Source organism: Bos indicus x Bos taurus, chromosome 3 (genome assembly GCF_003369695.1).
Source record: "Bos indicus x Bos taurus breed Angus x Brahman F1 hybrid chromosome 3, Bos_hybrid_MaternalHap_v2.0, whole genome shotgun sequence".
In the NCBI taxonomy this organism is placed as follows: Eukaryota; Metazoa; Chordata; class Mammalia; order Artiodactyla; family Bovidae; genus Bos; species Bos indicus x Bos taurus.
The window spans coordinates 83642295-83667799 of record NC_040078.1 but is presented as its reverse complement, the minus strand read 5'-3'; the positions used below and the strand labels follow the sequence as shown (position 1 = coordinate 83667799).

The 25505-nt window shown below is 42.3% G+C and overlaps 1 long non-coding RNA gene across 1 annotated transcript; it reads left to right on the top strand.

Annotated features, from left to right (window-relative positions):
- Positions 1–7011: 7011 nt before the first annotated feature.
- Positions 7012–24728, top strand: LOC113889793. The gene is made up of 3 exons (XR_003510344.1): positions 7012–7755; positions 8592–8682; positions 22246–24728. It is a non-coding gene; the product is annotated as an uncharacterized LOC113889793 (long non-coding RNA).
- Positions 24729–25505: the final 777 nt, after the last annotated feature.

Here is a 25505-nt window from a genome sequence, read left to right as displayed (position 1 = left end):
AAGAGTGTAGTCCATAAACAGTTTCCATCAGTATTCTGGTGCAGGCATGCACACACTTAGGAATCAAAATCTGCCTTTTCATCTAATTACACAGGTGAGTCTTCACTGAACACATGTTAAAGTTCACAAAGCTTCAGATTTAGCAACTAGAAAAGAAGAGAAAAACCTGCGCTTGATATTAAAGAATTATAATTGGAGTACAACCTTAAGAAATTGTGAATCACTATATCGTACACTTGTAGCTTACATAGCATTGTACATCAACTATATTTCCATATAAAAAGTTTTTTAAAAGAATAGTCTAAAAAAGTTACACACACACATGGCCAGAAGATGGAGCAGGTTTTCCGTTTCCCTGATCCATGTCATCAGAATGAAATCTTGTTCAAAATAAATTGCTTGATCTCATTACATAAATCCAAGTGAGCGTCCTCATCCTGAAATGAGAAATTAGAATCTTTAATATGGGATGGGATTAGGCATCCTTTTTCATAGGACTACTCTCCTCTAGAAGTGTAGTCCATAAACAGTTTACAGAAAGAGTAGTAGGTTATGATATGGCCCAGAACAGTACCTCACTCCAAAGGAAAGCTCTAACCAATCCCTTGTTTTATCTTAGCTTCAAAGTCAAGGCCAGTTGTTAGGATAGGGTGAGTCTGTGGAATTTAGGAACAGCAGGAATGAAAAAAAAGGGACAGAGTCTCCAGGCCTAGGCAGGTAGAGATGATGTAACAGACTCTCTAAACTGTGCTCTTCTTTTGCCTCCACGTTGAGTCCTGGCATCAGAGCCCACCATCTTGGCACCTCCGGTGAACAGGAGTTAAGTAGTTAATGGGAACACAGCACCAACATCAGGTGCAAAATGCCTTGTCCCTGAAGAAGCAGCCCCCTATGACCGCTTCCAGGAAACTCTTCCAAGAAACTTGCCCAGACCTCCCCTGCAAGTGTGACTGACAGCATTTTTTACCATTCATAGAACTTTTGCTTGCCCTTATCTTTTCAATTAGCATGTTGTGTTAAAAACGATCTATTTATAAGATCTGTGTTTCTCGGAGATACTAGAGTATGAGCTGCCAGCCGTAGGCTATTAAGTACTGCTTTCCTACCTATCAGCCGTAGACTGGGGAGAAAATCATTCGTAATGGCAGTAAATATAATTACTACTCAGGGATAATATTAACCAAAAGAAAAGAAAATGTGTAAGATCTATATGAGAAAAAGGGATGCCAAAATTTTGAACAAATTATAACAGCAATATTAATAGTAAATGGTTTACCATCCTCTTCTTCCTTAGTCACTCAGTTGTGTCTGACTCTTTGTGACCCTTTGAACTGTAGCCCACCAAGCTCCTCTGTCCATTAGATTTTTAGGCAAGAATACTGGAGTGGGTTGCCATTTGCTTCTCCAGGAGATCTTCCCGACCCAGGGACTGAACCTGCTTCTCCTGTGTCTTCTACATTGCAGGCTAATTCTTTACCCACTGAGCCAAATGACTTACCATAGCACCATTCTAAGCATTTTTGCATATTTTGCTTCATTTAGTCAACAATCCATGAGACTGGTGCCACAGTACTTCTCATTTTACAGGAAACAAAGGTATAAAAAGTAACTTGTAGGATGAGATTTTATCTTCCTTGCTGGAAAGGTATATATTTATATATCTTCCCCAATTGGTTTTAAAATATTTAACTCAAACCCCAGAACAAGGAAGATTCACTGTTGTAAAAGGTTCATATTTTATGTAAGTGCATAAGTCCTTGAAAAAATTCTAAAGAAAGTTCATCCCGTGTTGAAGTTGCCTTTGATTCTTTATACTTTCAGGCATTTAACAATCATGTTGCAATGTGCATGTATTGCTGAATTTTAAGCATTGGGAAAGACATTTTACCTGAATTATCTCAAGTTCTCCCAATACCATGAGGTAGGTACTATTTTGCCTTCATAGATTTTAGAAATGGAAGCACAGAGAGATCTGCTAACTACTTTAGGTCACACAGCTGATAAAGTGGTGGTTTCAACTCAACAGCCTAAATCTGGATGGATGAGTGTCTTAAAAGCAGAAGTCCCAGGGTGTGGGACTCAGAAGGGTTCCTAATTCAGGCTAAAGGGTCAAACAAGGCTTCCTCTTAGAGGAGCAGATGGTCATCACAGAACAGTGCTTGCGCATAGTGTGTACACACTAACTGACCAATCAGTTGATTAACCTAGCAGAGTGGGTAGGATTAGGGTGAGGAAGGGCATCCCAAGCAGAATACGTCTTAGCTCCAAATCCAACCTGGACTTCATTTCAATATTCTGGTGCTGCAAGTCCAGGAATGACTCTCCCTTTGGGGCCTAGTGTATCCTGGCAGGTGCCAGAGGTGCCAACTTGATAAGCTGGAAACAGGCAAAATCTTCTATGCTGCCAGTCCAGACAAGGCTGAAGAGCTGGTAAGACTCAAGGATGAACTGGTGCCAGGCAAGAAGCCCAGTGCAAGGCTCAGCCTATTTGCTCAAAACCTCTGGTTAGCTCATCCACTATTTCCAAAGTGATTTCCCTAGGATCATTCTGGACCAAGTAGGGACCTAAGGGGCAGTGGTTTTCAAATACCTTTTGCTTATATTTCTCACAAAACGTGTTTTTACGTTCACATCTAAAATTTTTGAATCATAAGTTTATTTTTTATTTTTTTATTATAAATTTATTTATTTTAATTGGAGGCTAATTGCTTTACAATATTGTATTGGTTTTGCCATACATCAACGTGAATCTGCCACGGGTACACACGTGTTCCCCATCCTGAACCCCCTCCCACCTCCCTCCCCCCTCCCTCCCCGTACCATCCCCCTGGGTCATCCCAGTGCACCAGCCCCAAGCATCCTGTATCATGCATCAAACCTGGACTGGCGATTCGTTTCATATATGATATTATACATGTTTCAATGCCACTCTCCCAAATCATCCCACCCTCTCCCATAGAGTCCAAAAGACTGTTCTATTCATCTGTGTCTCTCTTGCTGTCTCACATAAAGGGTTATCATTACCATCTTTCTAAATTCCATATATATGTGTTAGTATACTGTATTGGTGTTTTTCTTTCTGGCTTACTTCACTCTGTATAATAGGCTCCAGTTTCATCCACCTCATTAGAACTAATTCAAATGTATTCTTTTTAATGGCTGAGTAATGCTTCATTGTGTATATGTACCACAGCTTTCTTATCCATTCATCTGCTGATGGACATCTAGGTTGCTTCCATGTCCTGACTATTATAAACAGTGCTGCGATGAACATTGGGGTACACGTGTCTCTTTCAATTTTGGTTTCCTCGGTGTGTATGCCCAGCAGTGGGATTTCTGGGTTTAAATAGTTTCGAAGGATATATTTTTCCTAGTGTTTTCTTTTTTTTATGTTCTGAACATACCTTAAGTGTGTTTTTGTTGAAAACGGGTTTAGTTCATCTGGATTATGGAAAGTATTCTTATAACCAAATTGGTAATGCCAATCCCATCTGATAAATCATACTTTCTATTTTCTTAATTAAAAAAAAAATTAATTATTTATTTTGGCTTCACTGAGTCTTCGTTGCTGCTTGCAGAGTTTCTCTATCTTCTTTGCATGGGCTTCACATTGCGGTGGCTTCTCTTGTGGAGCACAGGCTCTGGACCCACAGCTTCAGCAACTGGACACACAGTTGCAGCACTGTGGTCTCAGCAGTTGTGGCTTGGCTCACGGGCTCTAGAGCTTCAGGTTCAGTAGGTATGCCCCCAGACCAGGGATCGAACCCATGTGCCCTGAACTGGCAGGCACACTCCCAACCACTGGACTACTAAGGACAAATCATACTTTCTATGAGGAAACTTAGACTTCACATTTTAGTTCAAATAATAGTGTTCATGTTCATCTTAGGGACATGTATCTTAGAAAAGGCAGAGGAACCAGAGATCAAATTGCCAATATCCGCTAGATCACAGAAAAAGCAAGAGAGTTCCAGAAAAACATCTATTTCTGCTTTATTGACTATGCCAAAGCCTTTGACTGTGTGGATCACAAGAAACTGTGGAAAATTCTTCAAGAGATGGGAATACCAGACCACCTGATCTGCCTCTTGACAAATTTGTATGCAGGTCAGGAAGCAACAGTTAGATCTGGACATGGAACAACAGATGGTTCCAAGTAGGAAAAGGAATTGGTAAGGAGTTGGTCAAGGCTGTATATTGTCACCCTGTTTATTTAACTTATATGCAGAGCACATCATGAGAAATGCTGGAGTGGAAGAAACACAAGCTAGAATCAAGATTACCGGGAGAAATATCAATAACCTCAGATATGCAGATAACACCACCCTTATGGCAGAAAGTGAAGAGGAACTCAAAAGCCTCTTGATGAAAGTGAAAGTAGAGAGTGAAAAAGTTGGCTTAAAGCTCAACATTCAGAAAACAAAGATCATGGCATCCGGTGCCACCACTTCATGGCAAATAGATGGGGAAACAGTGGAAACAGTGTCAGACTTTATTTTTCTGTGCTCCAAAATCACTGCAGATGGTGACTGCAGCCATGAAATTAAAAGATGCTTACTCCTTGGAAGGAAAGTTATGACCAACCTAGATAGCATATTCAAAAGCAGAGACATTACTTTGCCAACAAAGGTTCATCTAGTCAAGGCTATGGTTCTTCCTGTGGTCGTGTATGGATGTGAGAGTTGGACTGTGAAGAAGGCTGAGTGCTGAAGAATTGATGCTTTTGAAGTGTGGTGTTGGAGAAAACTCTTGAGAGTCTCTTGGCCTGCAAGGAGATCCAAGCAGTCCATTCTGAAGGAGATCAGCCCTGGGATTCCTTTGGAAGGAATGATGCTAAAGCTGAAACTCCAGTACTTTGGCCACCTCATGCGAAGAGTTGACTCATTGGAAAAGACTCTGATGCTGGGAGGGATTGGGGGCAGGAGGAGAAGGGAACGACAGAGGATGAGATGGCTGAATGGCATCACTGACTCGATGGACGTGAGTCTGAGTGAACTCTGGGAGTTGGTGATGGACAGGGAGGCCTGGCGTGCTGCGATTCATGGGGTCGCAAAGAGTCGGACACGACTGAGTGACTGATCTGATCTGATCTGATCTTACTTCTGATTCTCAGTCCAATAGAGACAGATTTGGAGGGAGAGAGGGAAGGATGAGTGGATACACGAAGGGATGTATGTATGACTGGATGTGTGGGTAGATGGATGAGTAAACAGATGGATGAATGGATGAGTGAATGGATGGATGGGATGGAGATGCTTGTTGCCTGGATGAGATGAAGTACCTCTTCTTTCAATATTTCTTGTGGAAGCCTCTAAGCTGGGCATGTTAGGAATTCCTACTGAGAAGCAGGCAGTCTCAACCAGATTTTTATATCAGGAGGAAATGCCCCATACTGAATCTAGTGATCATTTCATAAAGAGGGAAGAGTAAGATTGAGAAAGAGATAGGGGAAGGTCATACCTCAGTCATCTTCTATGGCATATCAGCTTTAGATACATGTGGAAGCTGAGGTCCTGGAAACCAAGGCTTTTAAAATTCAAGAGCAACAGTGTGTGGGCTGAGGGGCTGTGGTGCTATGATCTTTTCCTCAACTCTTCCTCCTTCATGCTCTTGTGCAGACTCAAAACTGAGAATGTGCAAAGTTACAGAGAAAATTGTAAGAAATTCACCATGGCTGTTGCTGGAAAGAGCAATTCATAAATGTGCTGTTCTCTTTTTAAACTTCCAGTTTGGCTTCATATTGTATCTTGTGTAGGCTTTTATTCCTGAAGGCTGGCTAAAATTCATAGGCTTAACCTACCGGCCTCAGAAATACTGGGTAGTTGCAATATCTATCTACCTCTTTGTAATAATTGGCTGTGTGCTTTTATTTATTCATTTTAAATTTACATGATAAGGACCACACCACACAACTCCATTCATACAATCACAGAAGAAATACCAAGAAGAAAGCACCTCAACATCAAGAGCTAATTTTTATCAATGGAACTGATGTATAAAAAATTCTTTTGTTTTTTCCAAATATTCTTTCTTACAGCCAAGGGACTTTGCAACGAAAACTGAATGCAGACATGTGAGCATTAAGCATTTATAAGTTTTTGGCATTATAATGTTGGCCATAATTAATCAACTGTCTCTTTTTGAGGTGTAAAACAATATAAACTGAACTTTTGAGGTTAAGTAACATTAATATTATAAATATTCTCAAATATGAGTTATAAATGATGTTATAATGTGAGTTCTTTTGTTTTGTGATTCCTACTCTTCTTGTGTGAAACTTGTAGGACTGTAAGCTGTGTTAAAGATTGTAAGCCTCAGTGGCCAGGGTGAACTTCCATATTTTTTGTCTTGAAAAGTTGGCTGGAGGACTGAAGCTGTCTTAGAGGGATAGGCTAAGAGAAGTCAGATGGGTGACACAAGTCACTGGAACAGGAGAAGCAACTGATGAGTCAAGGTCCCCTCCCCAGGGGTAAATGTTATTCCTTAAAATGAGATGCTTCATGAGGACCTGACTCCACCTGCTGAGAGCTGCTGCAGAGGACACTGCCAGAGGCTCTGGGAGTGGAGGCCCACTTCCCACTCACACTTGTCTGGAGACCCACTGCAGACAGGAGACCAGTGCTCCTGCTGATATGTCTCCTGCCCAGACTTCTCCTTGGAGAGGTTCCTTACCCTCTTTTCTTTATTCCCAACCTCGACTAACATGTCTTGCATGCTAGTTGCTTGCAATAAACCAAGTGATTTGTGAACTGAATATCGGCCATGTTTTATTTATCTCCAAGCCATGATGTGTGCCTGTACTTACTGCTGGGCCCTGTGACAAACACTGGGAACTTTCACTGAACCAAACTTGGGTCTGCTTGCCTGCATACAGTAAAGCCAATTTACTGACACTGGGTTGTGGTAAAGAAAAGTATAGAGCTCCAAGCAAGGAGCCCAAGGTAGCTAGTGCCCAAAATACTTGAACTCCCTGATGGGTTTCTAGAAAGCCTTTTTTTTTTTTTTTTGGAAAGCATTTTCAAAGCCCAGGTAAGGGTGTGGAGTCCCAGGGTATGTGATCAACTTGGGCACAAGTTTCTGGTTGACTGATGGTGAGATAACAGGACAGTGTCACTTTATCAATCCTCAGGCTCCAGTAGATCTGGGGGCTATGTGCTCATGGTCATCAAGTAGTTAATTTCTTCTGTTTGGCAGAGGTTTCAGCATCTGTGAAACAGCTCAGGAAATGTGCAGCACATGCTGTTGTCTAGGTGCTCAGAGAGGAACTGAAGCAGAGGATGGGGAGGGCTCTGTCCCAGGAAGGCTGCATAGAGTCCAGTGTGATTACAGAGCCATGGAGAGAAAAAGCAGCAGACATTCCAGGGGGTTGAGAATGATTAAATGTGGAGATTGAAGAAAAGAGGGAAGTCAAGGTTGACTTCTGGGGTCGTGGCAATAACTTTAGCAATGAGTGGTGCCTTTATCTCCTTGAGAGGCTGGAATCCTGGCAGTAGGGTAGGGGTGGAGCACACAGGTGCCCGAGAATCAGAGCTGGAGGTGGAACTCCGTGGTTATGGATTGGAAATCAGCAGTGACTTCTGGGCTGCATGAGATATCCTGAGAGGCAGCAGAGGGGTGGGATTGAAAAGGGATCAATTCTAGAGATTTGCAAACTCTGCAAGGGGAGGGAGGAGCCAACAAAAGACTGGGTCAGCCCTCTAGCCTCCTTCCTCACTCTGCTAAGGGCTATGTCCTAGGGCTGGAGCCCCTCTCCAGGTAAGGCTGGTAGAAGTGTGGGGCATGGGGCGGGTGCTGTCCTGGCCCCCTAACTTTAAGACTTACTCTGTCTCTCACTGGCTCATGAGAAAGGCACCTTCCTAGGCCTCCATTACTCTGAAATTGGGGATATTAAAATAGTAGTGCCTCAAGAGGAGAAAATGAAGACCAGGAGGAAATGAGGAAGAACTAAAGTATTTGTTTTAAAAACATGGTTGGGAGGTGAAATTGACAGTGTCTTTGAAGGCAATGGTGTAAGTGAGAGCTTTGGAGCTTAGGGGACGCACACTTTTGATTCTGTCTCTAGTCCCTCGACTAGAGGGACTAGAACTATATCCTCAATCTATTTCTTCAGAGTATTTCTGACTGGGGATAGATTTGGAAGTAGTCACTTTTTCTACATTTCCTTCATTGTTAGAAGATTGATTAAGTTCTTTTTCTAACAGCAAAAGGAATAACATTTACTGTTGCTGCTGCTGCTGCTAAGTCGCTTCAGTCATGTCTGACTCTGTGCAACCCCATAGACGGCAGCCCACCAGGCTCCCCCGTCCCTGGGATTCTCCAGGCAAGAACACTGGAGTGGGCTGCCATTTCCTTCTCCAATGCATGAAAGTGAAAAGTGAAAGTGAAGTCGCTCAGTGGTGTCTGACTCTTAGCAACCCCATGGACTGCAGCCCACCAGGCTCCTCCTTATGATCATATAAATTTAAGCACACACATAACTAGAAAAGTAACTTCTTGTTTTTCCCCCTGAGTACAAAATGGGTTGCTTTTCTACTACTAAACCTTAAGCTTTGAATTCTACTAATATGTCATGTGCTTTGCTTGAATTCTAGGCCCTGAGACACAGCTGCACAGGAGACCAAGTTCTGCTGTGCAGAAAACTCATCCTCCTTCCAGGACAAGGACCTCTGTGGCTGAGCAGTGGTAAAAAACATAATTCAGTCAATTTGAAGGTCAATTTGGGGAACATCCCCTCTAGCAACTAGAAGGGACTAGCTCACAGACTTTCCACAAATGGAAGGTTTTTGATAAGAAGAAGGGTGGGGCAGAGAGCCCGTAGGGAAAGAAAAGATTAGTTTTAGGCCAGGACATCTTTTGAGGGAAAAGAATGGCAGTTTCATCATGTAGACAACTTCTTCCTCTGGGTGCAGGCTGTGGAGAAGGCCCACAGGACAGATTATCTCCTTGGTGCCAATCAGAAAATTCCAATCCCGTTAGCTAAGATTACATTTCTCGGAAAGGTGAAAACTGCAAGTAAGTCAAGTGTGGAGCCTGGGATTGGTGTCTGGGCTTTAGCATAAGTGATGTCATTTTGGGCTTGTGGTTTTTCTTTAGCAGCAGCTAAGGCTTGATAGTTGAGTGTCTTGGTAAATGGAGAAGTGGAGGGGGTGTGGGAGCACACATATTTTAGTGAATCAGGGAAACTGACCTTTTGGACTGATGAGGAATGAGTTTAGGGTGGGGATCCTTAACCTGGAGCTTTGGTGGTTTGATATTATTAGCAGAACCATGACTTTGTCACCACTAGAAATCATAGCTTTTTTTCACTTCGTGTTACAGTTTTGCAGGTATTATGAAACACAGTCTTATACTTTGTCAAAATTCTAAAATAGTTCAGATCTGCCAATCTTGTTAAATAATAGGTTAAGAAGCTCACATATTCTGTATCTCAAATTATTATTTTGATAACTGTATCATGCTAAAATCCACTCAGATATGAATGAAAACTCCAGTCTTTCCTGCTGGAGATTCTAGACACCTTAAAATTCTATCCACTCTGGGTTCAGAACCCCTAAATCAATATGGACAGCAAGGTTTAAACACCGAGTCTGGAGCAAACTTGGCAAGGTTCAAGTCAGGCTTGGAGTGCCATCAAAAGGGGTTTAGCACAGAAAGACTCAAGAAGCTTTTAATCCATGCAGTAATGAGTGCTGATTTATGTTCTAAGGAACTTGCTCTAACAATATGCAACAGGAGGGTGAACTCTGGAGACAGGAAACAAGAAAGACTAGAAACATTTAGCAATATACACACCAAAGATATGGGAGGGGGGGTGGTGGTGCGGGGGGCATAACTGTTTCAATGTGACATTTAATCATTCTATTTCTACTCATCTTATGTGACAATACGCTATGTTAAGTAGTTCAAAATGGAGTAACAGTGGCCAATATGAGCCTCCACGAAGATTGCTTTTAAACGTCTGATATTAGACTATGAATATTTAAATGTGACATATTGAGTGTTAATATGGGTAAGGAATTTGTTTGCTAAGGGCCAAGATTTGACTTCATCAGAACAGGAGCAACTGATGGAGACAAGACCCCTTGGGGCTTAACTGGTACTCCCTATTACTCCTTAAAATGAGACCACTGAACTGAGCAACTAGAAGGCTCTTGTCTGGGGACTGAGCCCATGCAGGTGGAGGCTCTGTGACTTCCTGCTCACACTAGTCCTGAGACTTATTTCCTGGGATGGAGTGGGAGAGGCGCCACTCTTTCTTACTTATATGACTAACTTACGGTGCCTGCGTGATTGTATACAATAAATAGAGCGAATTATAGATTGAATTTGGCTCTGTTTCGCAGTCTTCAGTTTCAGACTCACCTGGCCTTCCTGCTAGACTGCACCACCACACACCAATTCCCCCTTAATCAGGGATGGAAAACAGCTTGTTTTGATTTGCATTTTCTTGGCTTGCGACTGCCATCATTTCATATGTTTGTTGTCTACTTGCATTTCCTCCATGCTGAATTAACTTTTCAGAACGGGCAGCCTGTGCTTAGTGTGCTTTTTTTCCCCCTGAGTTGGCCGGCAGTTTTGTGGACTTCCTTTTAGCTAGAGACAGAACAGATCACATTCCCACCCCATTCTTCATGACCACCCAGAGTTTGGCATTACTGTGTACTTTTCACATTTTAATTACCCGAAAACAGTTCCTGCAGCTCCTTTGAAGGTGGGGAGGAGGGATATTTGGCCCAGCACTGGCCATCATCAGTTTTCTCCAACCGTGGAACCAGTTTTGTTAGCATTCCCCTGACTAATAAAATTGAGCATATTTTAATCTATTTACTGTCTATTCAAATTTCTATGGTTTTATATCTATTTACAAAAATGGGTTCATACTAGCCACGTTACCCACAGCTTGTTTTTTCCTCTAACGTAGCCAGGACATCCTTAACCAGTGCATTGCATCTCTGGTGTAGTGTCTAGTAGCCACTCTGACTTCTCAGTGGGCACTGAGCTTCTTTGGCTCAACCCTTCTCTTATTAAAGGGCATTATTTTCTGAGTCTTTGTCATGAAAAACCCAGGACTGAACATTTTGTTAAGTCCTGGTGATTTCACTCCTGGGGTAGCTTTTCAAGGGAGAGTATATGTTATTATTTCTTTTTGATTTTATTAGGTGTTCCAAGTTCCTAAAAAGTCATAACTATTCCCAGTTCAGATAGGTAATAGTGATCCCATTTTTTTACATTATACCCTCAACTTCTGGGCTTGGGCAACTTATCATGTTTAGTACACATTGCTTTCAATTCTCTTTTTTTTTAAATTTAGTTTATCAATTTACACAAAATTTTATTATAAGAAACATGAAGGATTTTTGTGGTGGTTTAGAATTTGTTATTCTCTCTTTTGTGAAGTACTTTCCTGTTTTAGCTTTTTTGCAGTTTACAACTCTTTAATAACAGTTGTCTGTTCTGTAGTGTTAAATGGACTGTTCTGCACATGGAACCTTTTTAAAATCTTGAACATTGTATTAATTTTTCTTTATATTCATCTGATGAGGATTATGTGTTTTTTACCTTTTGGATCACTATTTGATTATTTTAAAGTTTTGCCACAATATCATTTACTTCATTTGTTTTTTTTTTTTAATTATCATACATTTGCAAATTTATCTTTTAATATCCTCCCATCGGGTCCTTTTTCATGCTTAATTTTGTACACTGTAATTTTTTCTCTTTAAGGAAAATGCTTACTTGTGTTTTGATTTTATTCTTAACAGTTTTCTTTTAAATTTCTACTTTTATCTCAGCCTTTTGTCTTTTCTTTTCTTGGTTTTGATTTAGCCATGTTATTTAGGGTACAAAGATATTTATATTTGTGGATTACCATAACTGAAAATTTTTCTTTGCTTCATTTCATACTTTTGACCTGAATTATGCTTAATTGGTCAGTGTTACCTTCTTCATGCTTTAATTTTGTCAGCATTTATATGTACAATTTTGCCCTTATTTCCAGTTTTCTTTGGTAGTTTGCTTTAATACTATTTGTAGGACATATAGAGCAGTCTTGCTGCTGAACTGAACTTGATTTCACTCACCTGATGCACAGCAGCCAATCTACTGCCACTGGGTCATAAGGAAAGTGCAGCATCTATTTGCAGGGCACCAAGCAAGAAGAATAGGTAGCTAATGATCAAAGGACCTGAACTCCTTGCTTGGTGGCCTGAAAATTAACACTGTGCTTTTGCTTCACCAAAACGTGGTGTCAATAGACTGAATTTGCTGCAAGTGAACCTAAGTTCAATTATGTAACAATTTTGGTGACCATGAAAAGACCACCACCCCAACTGGGTATCTTTGCGGCACATTGGCTCCTGGCAGGAGAGGGCTCTAAGATTCTGTCCAGCAGCTTCCTGAACACCTTTGTCTCAGGGACAACCCAGAGCATCTGCCACCAACTGGGGGTCGATGGCCCTTGGTGCTTTCATGGTGAAGGAAACAAGGCACTTAGTTGAGACATTTCTGCTTAGTAGAAGGGCTCATGTATGATGACACCAGGGTGTTCATTTTGCCACTTGGCTCTGTCTGTGGTGGGATATTGATTTGGGGGATTTTCTGTATTGGACTAAGGAATCTGTAACCCTGAGAGATGCCTTGTGTTTGTGTGCTTGCTTGCTTCCTTGACGTTTGATAGTACCAGCTGTGAACCACAAAGATGGGTAATCAGAGCTCTGCTCCATCTTGTAGCCCCTTAGGGTATATTTTGCAGAACTGGAAGATTTTTAGTTAAGCACCTCGGAAAAGGAGAAAAAATGGTATTCCATGTTAACACTGTTTAGCCTCAGGACATCTTAAGATCTGGAGAACACTGCTCCCTAATGGCTCTTTAAATTATAACACTGTCTTTGAACCAGAACTATTTTGTGAAAGGGGAGGAAAATGGGAGGATGCTTCTTATGTACAGCCCTTATGCTATTGATTCAAAGAGAGCCTATTTAGATAAAAATGTAGCATGCATGGAATTATGATACAGAAAGAAATTTCCTCCAATAAAGAGATTTTAAAAGGTTTACCCTATTCTCAGGAATCAAGAGATGGGGAATTAATTCAGCAAATAAATTCTCCTAGATATCCATCACAACTGCCTCTGTATGGTGGGCAAAATGCGGAAGCAGGGGCTGGAGCCATAGATCCCACAGTAGCCAATTCATTCTCACCTGCCCTGGCAGGAGCTGAGGAAGGAGGGGTTGTCTTCCTCTCATACCCAACAGAGCTTCCATTTTGGTCAAGAAACCACTAATGTTCATTCAGGGTGATTCCCACTGAGGCAGATTCACATTGGAGGAATAAATGCCCAAGATCATCCAGCAGGATTCATATGGATCCACTCTCCCTTTTCAACCTCAGACATGTTGAATTGCAAAAATAATATGCCAACCTACTGGCATGACCCTACCAGGATGGAAAATTCATTCTCTTTCATCTTTGCCAACCCTATTGGGCTGATATCAAAGTTTGCTAACCACTCTGTTGGCTGAGGAAGAGAAGAGGATGGAAATATTGTGTTGACTAAAAAATTCATACGTGTTTTTCTGTACAATGTTATGGAAAACCCTGAACAAACTTTTTGTGAACCCAATAGAAAAGGCTACAGAAGAGGTTGTTGCCCCTGGCAAACCCATTGCAGCACCAGCAGCAAAAGCAATTCCCATCATAGATCCAGACTGGGAGGAGAGTGACCTAGGCGATAAAGTTGGAGTTGAGCATTACAAGGAGTGCATCATGATAGGGCTCCAAAAGGGAGAACCAATATTGGAGCTTTCATAAGGTGCAAGGAGTGTGCAAAGAGCCCCAGGAAAACCCCTGAGGTTTTGGAAGAGAATGTACAGGGCATATCGCCAATATGCAGATGTGGATCCAGATAATCCAGAGAATTTCAAATTAGTTAGTTGGACTTTGTGACTTAGAGTGCCCCAGTTGCAGAAAACATAAGGACTTTTTGGCCTGTCGTTATCTCATTTGATAGAAACTGCTTTCAGTGTTTTATAGTTGGGAGGGAATATAAGATGAAAAAGAGACCCATGAAATGAAGCAGCAAAAGTCCCTTTCGGCAGTGACACTCAGTGGAGAAAGGAGAGACAAAAATCTGAGCAGAGAGTAAGACCCAGAGAACCAAGAGAGTGAACGGTGGCCCACAGAAAAAGCCCACTAATGGGACATGTAAAAGTGGGTTGGCAGCAGTCCCTATACTAAGACAAGAAGGCAACTGAAAGAAAGTCTGCCTCAGTTTACAAAGGAAACTGGAAGAGGAGGAGACAGCATTGTTCATGCTGGAAACAAGAGAGAGTGACCGAGGATTCTCTGAGGGGACTCTGCTTGGGGAAATAGTCTCCCACCAGGAGCTCTGGGTAACCCTGTTGTGGGAAATAGATTGTCTTTCTGACTGGTACTGGAGCCACTTGCTCTGTTTTGAACACTGGATTCGCAAGGAGTTGGACCCATAGAGTTAATCCAGAAAAGTGCTTTGGCAAGAGGATTATCTAGAAAGCCTCTCCAAAAACTGTTTTTGCAATCCCTAGACTGTCAGATTGAGGCTCCTAATCTAAAACACAGCTTTTTTAATACATGCCAGAGTGCCCAGTTGCATTGCTGGGGCAAGACTTTTTAACTAAATTAAATGCTAACGTGACTTGCACTCCTGAAATACTGGAACCACTGGAACAAGCTTGTGCCTTGCAGCTAGCCCTCCTGTCAAGGGATGGAGAAGTCACCACCAGTGTCCCTGAAGACATCTTGCAGCAGGGATGCCTGGGAGCATGGGGTGATAGGTGGGCAGGAAGAGTCTGGATGGCCATAGCAGTTAAGGTGAAACTGAAGCTGGACACTTAGGCTCTGAACTTAAGGCAATATCCCTTAAAGGACCAAGCAAAACAGGGATCCAGTCCAAAGCTGGATTGGCATTTTGAAATACTTGCTTATTGGACTCCCTCAGTCACTATATAATACTCCCATCCTGCCTTTAAGAAGCCTGGCACTGAGAACTACTTACTGGTTTGTTCAGGACATAAGAGCCATAAATCAGATAGTGAAAGATATTCACCCTGTAGTCCCAAATCCCTATATTCTTCTGATCATCTTATCTGGAAACTTTCATTAGGCTTATGCTAAGTCACTTCAGTCTTGTCCGACTCTGTGCAACCCCATAGACGGCAGCCCACCAGGCTTCCTCGTCCCTGGGATTCTCCAGGCAAGAACACTGGAGTGGGCTGCCATTTCCTTCTCCAATGCATGAAAGTGAAAAGTGAAAGTGAAGTCGCTCAGTCGTGTCCGACTCTTAGCGACCCCATGGACTGCAGCCTAACAGGCTCCCCCGTTCATGGGATTTTCCAAGCAAGAGTACTGGAGTGGGGTGCCATTGCCTTCTCCGTCATTAGGCTTAGCAGAGGTCTTTTTTGTATGTTATTTTGAGTCCTGAATCCCAAGAGTTATTTGTATTTGTTGGGAAGATCTAGAAACCAAAGCAAGCAGCAATACTGCTGGGCAGTATTGCAAGAACTTAAGAACACCTTCACAGTGTTCGGGAAAGTGCTGCTGCTGCTGCTGCTGCTGCTGCATCGCTTCAGTCATGTCTGACTCTGCAGCCCAACAGGCTCCTCCATCCATGGGATTTTCTAGGCAAAAGTACTGGAGTGGGGTGCCATTGCCTTCTCCGTGGGAAAGTGCTAGCTAAAGATATAAGGGAGCTCCAGCTACAGGAGGGAGCTCTGCTCAGATATGTGGATGATCCCTTCACAGCTGGCAATACAAAGAACCCAAGTGAAAACACTGGGACTACTTTGAACTGTCTGGCCAAATGAGTCTATAAAATCTCTTGGAAAAAGGCCCAAATTTCCCAAATGTCTCAGTTTGGGATCCAAACTGAGAAAAGGCCAAAGGAATTGGCTCCAGGACTGCCAAGAGACAGTAGCCAGGGTGTGGTGACCACCACCAAAGGCAGTTGCATCGGTTCCTGGAATGGCAGGGTTCTGCTGCACTTGGATCCTCCAGCTTAAGCTAATAGTTAAACAGTTGTATGAGACCCTAAAAGGGACTCACAATAATGCCTTAGTGGGAACTGGAGAATGTCAAGAGACTTTCCTAACAATGAAGAAAATAACTATGGACTGCTCCTGTTCTGTGTTTGCCAGGTTTGAAAAAGTCATTTGGTTTTTTATACATGAAAGACAGGTAGTGAGACTGGAGGGGCTTCCCTGGTAGCTCAGCTTGTACAAAATCTGCCTGGAATGCTGGAGACCCTGGTTTGAATCCTGGGTCTGGAAGATCCCCTGGAGAAGGGATAGGCTACCCACTCCAGTATTCTTGGGTTTCCCTGGTGGCTCAGATGGTAAAGAATTCACCTTCAATGCAGGAGATCTGGGTCAGACCCCTGGGTTGGGAAGATTCCCTGGAGGAGGGCATGGCAACCACTCCAGTATTCTTGCCTGGAGAATCCCAGTGGTCAGAGGAGCCTGGTGGGCTACAGTTCATGGGTTCACAAAGAGTCAGACATGACTGAGCGACTAAGTACAGCACAGTGAGACTGGAGGTATTGACCCACAGTCAACAAAATGCCCAGTATACTATTTCACAAAGGCTTTGGACAGTACAATCCAGATGTATTTGAGAGTCATAGCTGCTAGTCTGGATCTGTTGCAGGAAGCAGAGGAATTCACTCCAGGAAGCCGACCATGGTGTGTACATCCCACTGTGTGTTGCCACTGTTGAACAAAAGAGTGGATATTGTCTCACTTTAGACCACTTGGGAGGATATCAGGTAATTTTACTTGATAATTCTAATGTGACCCCAAAGACTGTGTCCTCCTTGAACCCAGCCACCCTGCTCCCAACCCCTTTGGGTGGCCCAGAGGCACATGATTATTGGCATATCATTGAGCAGGTGCTTGGATCTGATTATAATTCTCTTTGGAGATCCAAACCTGGAGATGTTCCCAGATGGAAGTAACCTCATAGACCACCAAAACTGAAAGATCAGATATGCAGTGGTAACCTTGCAGGAAATCCTAGGCGTGGAAGCTTTGTCATCATGTATCTTTGCCCCCAAAGCTAAAATTATTGCCCTTCCTTGACCTTTACATCTCAGTGAAGGTAAAAAAGTCAACATCTATACTGACTCGAAATATGCCTTTTCAGTTGTAAACATACGTAGGGTAATTTGGAAAGCTAGATTGCTCACTTTTGAAAGAAAAGAAATCAAACATACCAAAGAAGTTTTGAACCTGCTATACACAGTGCTCAAGCCAAAGTGAAAGCGAAGTCGCTCAGTCGTGTCCGACTCTTTGTGACCCCGTGGACTGTAGTCCACCATGCTCCTCTGTCCACAGTGCTCAAGCCAAAGGAGGTGGCAATTTGCTCGTTGCCCAAGACATCTGAGATTTGACAATTTTGTTTTGAAAAGGAACAACATAGCTGACCAAGCTGCTAGAACAGGTTCAGGACAAAGCACCTTTGGTTATAGCCCTGTTAATTTAGCCCCACATACCCTAGTGGCTCAGACAGTAAAGAATCTGCCTGAAATGCAGGAGACCCAGGTTTGATCCCTGGGTCAGGAAGATCCCCTGGAGAAAGGAATGGCTACCCACTCCAATATTCTTGCCTGGAGAATTCTGTGGACAGAGAAGCCTAGTGGATGGGGTCAACAAAGAGTTGGACACAACTGAGCAGCTAACACACTTACCCACTCACCTGAGAACCTCGAAATACCAAGAGAATGGGGATATTACCTTACCTATTTAGGATCAAATGATAAATGACCAAGGAGTGGTTTTAATTCATGACTATCTAATGGAGAAAGTAATTGGAGCAATATACATGAGTCCCCATTATAGGCATCCAGTGGATACAGGACTACATTGAAAGACCAAATATGCAAGGACAATTCAAAGAGTACTACAAAAGTGTATGCTTTGCACTAAAAATAATTTCAAGATGAGGACTCCCCCATCCTGCACAGAGTCCAAGCTAGAGGGAAGTGCTTGAGAAAGATTGGCAAGTAGACTTTACAATCATGCCTAAAGTAAAAGGAAACTTTACTTACTAGTGATGGCAGACACCTTTACAGTCTGCTTAGAATGATTCTCTTGCTGGATTGAAAAAGTTTCAGAAGTAGTAAAGGTCTTGCTCTATGAGATAATTCCTAGATTTGGGTTACTGAGCTGAATTAATTCAGAGCAATAATCAGATCAGATCAGATCAGATCAGTCGCTCAGTCGTGTCCGACTCTTTGCAACCCCATGAATCGCAGCACGCCAGGACTCCCTGTCCATCACCAACTCCCGGAGTTCACTCAAACTCACATCCATCAAGTCAGTGATGCCATCCAGCCATCTCATCCTCTGTCATCCCCTTCTCCTCTTGCCCCCAATCCCTCCCAGCCTCAGAGTCTTTTCCAATAAGTCAACTCTTCACATGAGGTGGTCAAAGTACTGGAGTTTCAGCTTTAGCATCATTCCTTCCAAAGAAATCCCAGGGCTGATATCCTTCAGAATGGACTGCTTGGATCTCCTTGCAGGCCAAGAGACTCTCAAGAGTTTTCTCCAACACCACACTTCAAAAGCATCAATTCTTCGGCGCTCAGCCTTCTTCACAGTCCAACTCTCACATCCATACATGACCACAGGAAAAACCATAGCCTTGACTAGATGAACCTTTGTTGGCAAAGTAATGTCTCTGCTTTTCAATATGCTATCTAGGTTGGTCATAACCTTCCTTCCAAGGAGTAAGCGTCTTTTAATTTCATGGCTGCAGTCACCATCTGTAGTGATTTTGGAGTCCAGAAAAATTAAGTCTGACACTGTTTCCACTGTTTCCTATCTATTTCCCATGAAGTGATGGGCCCAGATGCCATGATCCTTAGTTTTCTGAATGTTGAGCTTTAAGCCAACTTTTTCACTTTCCAATTTCACTTTCATCAAGAGGCTTTTGAGTTCCTCTTCACTTTCTGCCATAAGGGTGGTGTCGTCTGCATATCTGAGGTGATTGATATTTCTCCCAGCAATCTTGATTCCAGCTGCGTTTCTTCCAGTCCAGCGTTTCTCATGATGTACTCTGCATAGAAGTTAAATAAACAGGGTGACAATATACAGCCTTGACAAACTCCTTTTCCTATTTGGAACCAGTCTGTTGTTCCATGTCCAGTTCTAACTGTTGCTTCCTGACCTGCATACAAATTTCTCAAGAGGCAGATCAGCTGGTCTGTATTCCCATCTTTTTCAGAATTTTCTACAGCTTCTTGTGATCCACACAGTCAAAGGCTTTGGCATAGTCAATAAAGCAGAAATAGATGTTTTTCTGGAACTCTCTTGTTTTTTCCATGATCCAGTGGATGTTGGCAATTTGATCTCTGGTTCCTCTGCCTTTTCTAAAACCAGCTTGAACATCAGGAAATTCACGGTTCACATATTGCTGAAACCTGGCTTGGAGAATTTTAAGCATTACTTTACTAGCGTGTGAGATGTATGCAATTGTGAGGTAGTTTGAGCATTCTTTGGCATTGCCTTTCTTTGGGATTGGAATGAAAACTGACCTTTTCCAGTCCTGTGGCCACTGCTGAGTTTTCCAAATTTGCTGGCATATTGAGTGCAGCACTTTCACAGCATCATCTTTTAGGATTTGGAATAGCTCAACTGGAATTCCATCACTTCCACTAGCTTTGTTCATAGTGATGCTTTCTAAGGCCCACTTGACTTCACATTCCAGAATGTCTGGCTCTAGGTCAGTGATCACACCATCGTGATTATCTGGGTCGTGAAGATCTTTTTTGTACAGTTCTTCTGTGTATTCTTGCCATCTCTTCTTAATATCTTCTGCTTCTGTTAGGTCCATACCATTTCTGTCCTTTATCGAGCCCATCTTTGCATGAAATGTTCCTTTGGTATCTCTGATTTTCTTGAAGAGATCTCTAGTCTTTCCCATTCTGTTGTTTTCCTCTATTTCTTTGCATTGATCGCTGAAGAAGGCTTTCTTATCTCTTCTTGCTATTCTTTGGAACTCTGCATTCAGATGTTTATATCTTTCCTTTTCTCCTTTGCTTTTCACTTCTTTTCTTTTCACAGCTATTTGTAAGGCCTCCCCAGACAACCATTTTGCTTTTTTGCATTTCTTTTCCATGGGGATGGTCTTGATCCCTGTCTCCTGTACAATGTCACGAACCTCATTCCACAGTTCATCAGGCACTCTATCTATCAGATCTAGGCCCTTAAATCTATTTCTCACTTCCATTGTATAATCATAAGGGATTTGATTTAGGTCATACCTGAGTGGTCTAGTGGTTTTCCCTACTTTCTTCAATTTAAGTCTGAATTTGGCAATAAGGAGTTCATGGTCTGAGCCACAGTCAGCTCCTGGTCTTGTTTTTGCTGACTGTATAGAGCTTCTCCATCCTTGGCTGCAAAGAATATAATCAATCTGATTTCGGTGTTGACCATCTGGTGATGTCCATGTATAAAGTCTTCTCTTGTGTTGTTGGAAGAGGGTGTTTGTTATGACCAGTGCATTTTCTTGGCAAAACTCTGTCTTTGCCCTGCTTCATTCCATATTCCAAGGCCAAATTTGCCTATTACTCCAGGTGTTTCTTGACTTCCCACTTTTGCATTCCAGTCTCCTATAATGAAAAGGACATCTTTTTTGGGTGTTAGTTCTAAAAGGTCTTGTAGGTCTTCATAGAACCGTTCAACTTCAGCTTCTTCAGCATTACTGGTTGGGGCATAGACTTGGATTACTGTGATATTGAATGGTTTGCCTTGGTAACGAACAGAGATCATTCTGTCGTTTTTGAGTTTGCATCCAAGTACTGCATTTCGGACTCTTTTGTTGACCATGATGGCTACTCCATTTCTTCTGAGGGATTCCTGCCCTCAGTAGTAGATATAATGGTCATCTGAGTTAAATTCACCCATTCCAGTCCATTTCAGTTCGCTGATTCCTAGAATGTTGACATTCACTCTTGCCATCTCTTGTTTGACCACTTCCAATTTGCCTTGATTCATGGACCTGACATTCCAGGTTCCTATGCAATATTGCTCTTTACCTCATCGGACCTTGCTTCTATCACCAGTCACATCCACAGCTGGGTATTGTTTTTGCTTTGGCTCCATGCCTTCATTCTTTCTGGAGTTATTTCTCCACTGATCTCCAGTAGCATATTGGGCACCTACTGACCTGGGGAATTTCTCTTTCAGTATCCTATCATTTTGCCTTTTCATACTGTTCATGGGGTTCTCAAGGCACGAATACTGAAGTGGTTTGCCATTCCCTTCTCCAGTGGACCACATTCTGTCAGATCTCTCCACCATGACCCGCCCATCTTGGGTGGCCCCACGGGCATGGCTTAGTTTCATTGAGTTAGACAAGGCTGTGGTCCTAGTGTGATTAGATTGACTAGTTTTCTGTGAGTATGGTTTCAGTGTGTTTGCCCTCTGATGCCCTCTTGCAACACTTACCATCGTACTTGGGTTTCTCTTACCTTGGGCGTGGGGTATCTCTTCACGGCTGCTCCAGCAAAGCACAGCCCAATGCTCCTTACCTTGGACAAGGGGTATCTCCTCACCGCCGCCCTTCCTGACCTTCAACGTGGGATAGCTGCTCTAGGCCCTCCTGTGCCCGCGCAGCCACGGTGTGGGGTTGCTCCTCCCAGCCGCCACCCCTGGCCTTGGGCTTAAGGGCGTGGGGTATCTCCTTTCGGCCGCTCCCCCATGACCTCGGACGCGGGGTAGCTCCTCTCAGCGGTTCCTATGCCGTCACAGTCTGGCACTCTCGGCTTAATTGCTAATGTGAATCAGTAGGTATCTGAAGAATGTGGAACAAATGGAATTTGCATGTATTTTGGAGGCTACGATCAACTAGAAACATACTTTAAAAAGGAAGATAGCTAAAATCTGTCAAGAATTAACTTAACCTGGGAAAGAGTGTTACTGCTTGCATTGCTTAGAATTAGAGTGGGTCCTAGAAGTGCACTCCAACTGAGTCCTTATGAAACACTGTATGCTCTATTCTGAGCAGTTATATGATCAGACATGTGATTAAAAGGTTAAAGAACTAGACACTGTAAGATATGTGCGTATGCTGGGGTTAGTTTTAAATGCTATTCCTAAAATTTGCTACTAGTAAAGTGATGTTTCCCACAAATGTCCCCCTCCAGCCAAATTCAGCCCTGGTGGGTGAGGACTTAGGTTCTACTACTAACTCACTCTTCTGTTAAATTGACAGGAATCAAACCGTGGATCCATTGCATACGGGTGAAACTGGCTTCTGACCCAGCAACAAATTCATAGCCCTCAGAAGTTACAGAAAAGACAACAAAAAAGCTGACTGAAGCCAGTACTCCTTGCTGCAAGTCTGGACTAGGGCTTCAGTTAAAAACAGAGAAAGTATCTTAGGTAACTAGTGAATGACTAGTGGCCATCCATTACAACATTTATAATTGACTGGAGCATTTTTCTGGTTTATTACTTGCTTTTATCCTTTTGTTTACCACTTTATCTAATCATTTTACCTGTGATTATATCATAGTCAAGCAAATCTGTAATTTGTTATGATATTGATAATAGGAGATACTTAAACCTTCCTTTATTTTAGTTTAAGCCTTGTGATAATAGGGTTAGTACCAAAATTGAGCACCAGTGCTGTTTTTCCATACAAGCTGTTGGCCCCAACTATAATGATGGCTCTTGCTTTTCTTTACTGTCTCATTCCACTGGTGTCTGCCACTTCCTGGAAGGAAGTTAGGTTATCTCAGAACATAGCAAGAGGTAGGAATTTAAATGATTGTGTGAAGTGTCATTTGAAATCTCAAACCATCCATGAACAATATATCCCATCGGTGGTTCCTGTAACGGATTTTGATACTGTTCCGAGTCCCATTACCTTCTATAATCATCCTCCTTCAAGTGTCACATGGCAAGTTCAGCTAACCAAGGGACGTCACAATATTCCAGTCCCTTGTTTCAACCTGTCTGAGGTAATTTCCATCGGAGGAAAAGTTACTACTGGTCCCCCTCGGTCCCTCAAATTTTTTCTGAAAAAATGTGATGAACAAAATCCCCTGAAATGTACAATTGACAAATGTGTAAAGTCTAAAAATGACACTAATTTGTGTCAGAGAGCCAAACAAGTTGGGTATCATGTAAATGGACTGTGGAAGGCTTGCAGTGGCTCTCATCCCTGGCTTGATAACATAATCTCTGAACTCCCCCAAAATGAAAGAATCGATGACACCACCCCGGGAGGTATAACTTGCTCCGCTCCAGGATATATCTTTGTCTGTGGCGCAGGGAGTGACTCACCTACATGGGGATGGGCACATCGCTGTTTAGACAGCTGGCAAATGGAAGGGTCATGCCTTCTGGGACATTTGAGGATCCCTTTTTCTGTGCACAGCCTTAAGAGCATTACTTCCCTCTCTAACTCAAACATGTGTCTTAGAAGAGAGATATCATCAGGGTATTAGGACAATATAGGACAAAGTATTTTTGGCAACCTCACACCAACTGCCAGAGTTTATATCAATAGAGATATGATTCATAATCTAGCTACCACAATTGGGAAATCTGCCAAATTGCTGAGGACACAGCTTAAAGTATTGCAGCCCAACAAATATCTTTGAACTCATGTGGCCCTAGATAGTAGAATAGCCTGTGATTTCCTATTGGCAAAACAAGGAAAAGTATGTGCAGTGGCTCATACCACATGCTGTACATACATCAATATCTCTGGAGAAGTTGAAATCTGAATAAACAGAATAATTCAAAAGGCTACCTAGTTATAGGATGTACATAAAGAAGATACATACCAAACTTATTTTCCTGGTTGCCACCTGGAATAGGGGGACTCTTTTGAGTACTGTTACAAAGTTCCGTTGATCATCATCCTCTTTGTAATAGGTTTATTAATTTTCAAATATTTGTTCAGATGGTATGACAAAGTGGTCAAAGAGAGAGATCGTGTTTTCATGGTGCAAAATGCTGACACTAGGCCTGGGACTCGAGAATTCTTTGAGAAGAAGGTCCAAGACTTTTGCTCCTCTAATCCTAGAGAATCAACGTCGCCCTTGTTCAGCAGGAAGTAGCCAGAGTGGTTGTCACCCCTGTTCCCCTCTGGATGGAGGAATATCAAAGAGCAGAGGGACCTGAAACTGAACAGAACCCTGTAGGATCTTCCTGGGTACAATCCTCTCTTGTCCCTACTTCTTGTCTGTAGAAAAAACTTGAGATTTTTAAGTCTTCCCAGAGTTCTAAAGAATCGACTCAAGGAGTTGATGATTACAAAAATGAGTAAATGTAGAAATAAAGGAAAAGCAATCAAGCTAAAAAAATTTAACCATAAAACAGAGTCAACAAGACTCCTAGTTCTTCCTCAAGGCATATAGATAACAATCTGATGCAACATGTCTTTGAGTTGTTTTACAGAACCAATACCACATGATGAAACCTGTTGACCTCAGCCAAGGTGACCCAAACAAGTTGGAGCCAGAAGAATGATGATCAAGATGCTAGATATCACTTTGTTGCTTAACACCCAACCAATCAGAAGAATCCATGAGCTAATCATGTGCTTAATACCCTTACTCTTAATTTTAGTTTTTAAAAACTCTTGCCTGAAAGCCATTGAGGAGTTCAGGTCCTCTAAGCATTAGTTGCCCATTCTCCTGCTTGGCATCCTGCAAATAAATGTTGTACTTTACTTTACCACAACCCTATGTCAGTAGATTGACTTTGCTCATTTGGGTAAGCAAACTCAAGTTTGATTCAGTGATAACCTGTGTTTCTGTTGGGAGAGTTCAGTGGTTTTCCTTAATGACTTGGAGCACTTTCAAGCATAAAAAAGAATAAACACTCATATCTATTAGCCAGATTCAGAACAAATATATTCTTCATTTTTCTCATCTATTTCTGCTCTTTTTTCTAAAATGCTGCTGCTGCTGCTAAGTCACTTCAGTCGTGTCTGACTCTGTGCAACCCCCAACAGCCCACCAGGCTTCCCCGTCCCTGGGATTCGCCAAGCAAGAACACTGGAGTGGGTTGCCATTTCCTTCTCCAATGCATGAAAGTAAATTCCAGACATCATGCCATTTCACCCTTAAAAACTTCAGTATCTGTCTCTAAAAATATATGGGTGTTTTCTTTTAAAAAATCCAACATTTTTGTCCCAGTTAATAATTTCATATTCTCTAATATTGAATACGCAGTCCATATTCCAAATTTCCTGCCCTTCTACAATTAGTTTTTTCAACTAGGATCAAAATAAAGGGCACACAATTCTCTCCATCTGCTAAACTAGTACAACTTCTCATTCCCCCAGTCATTGAAACACTGAAGCACTGTTGAAAATTCTATCTGGTGGATTTTTCTGGTTGCTTCCTCATTGTTATTCATTCACTCAGTCATGTCTGACTCTGTGTGACCTCATGGACTGCAATGCACCAGACTTCTCTGTCCTTCTCTATCTCCCAGAGTTTGCTCAAACTCATG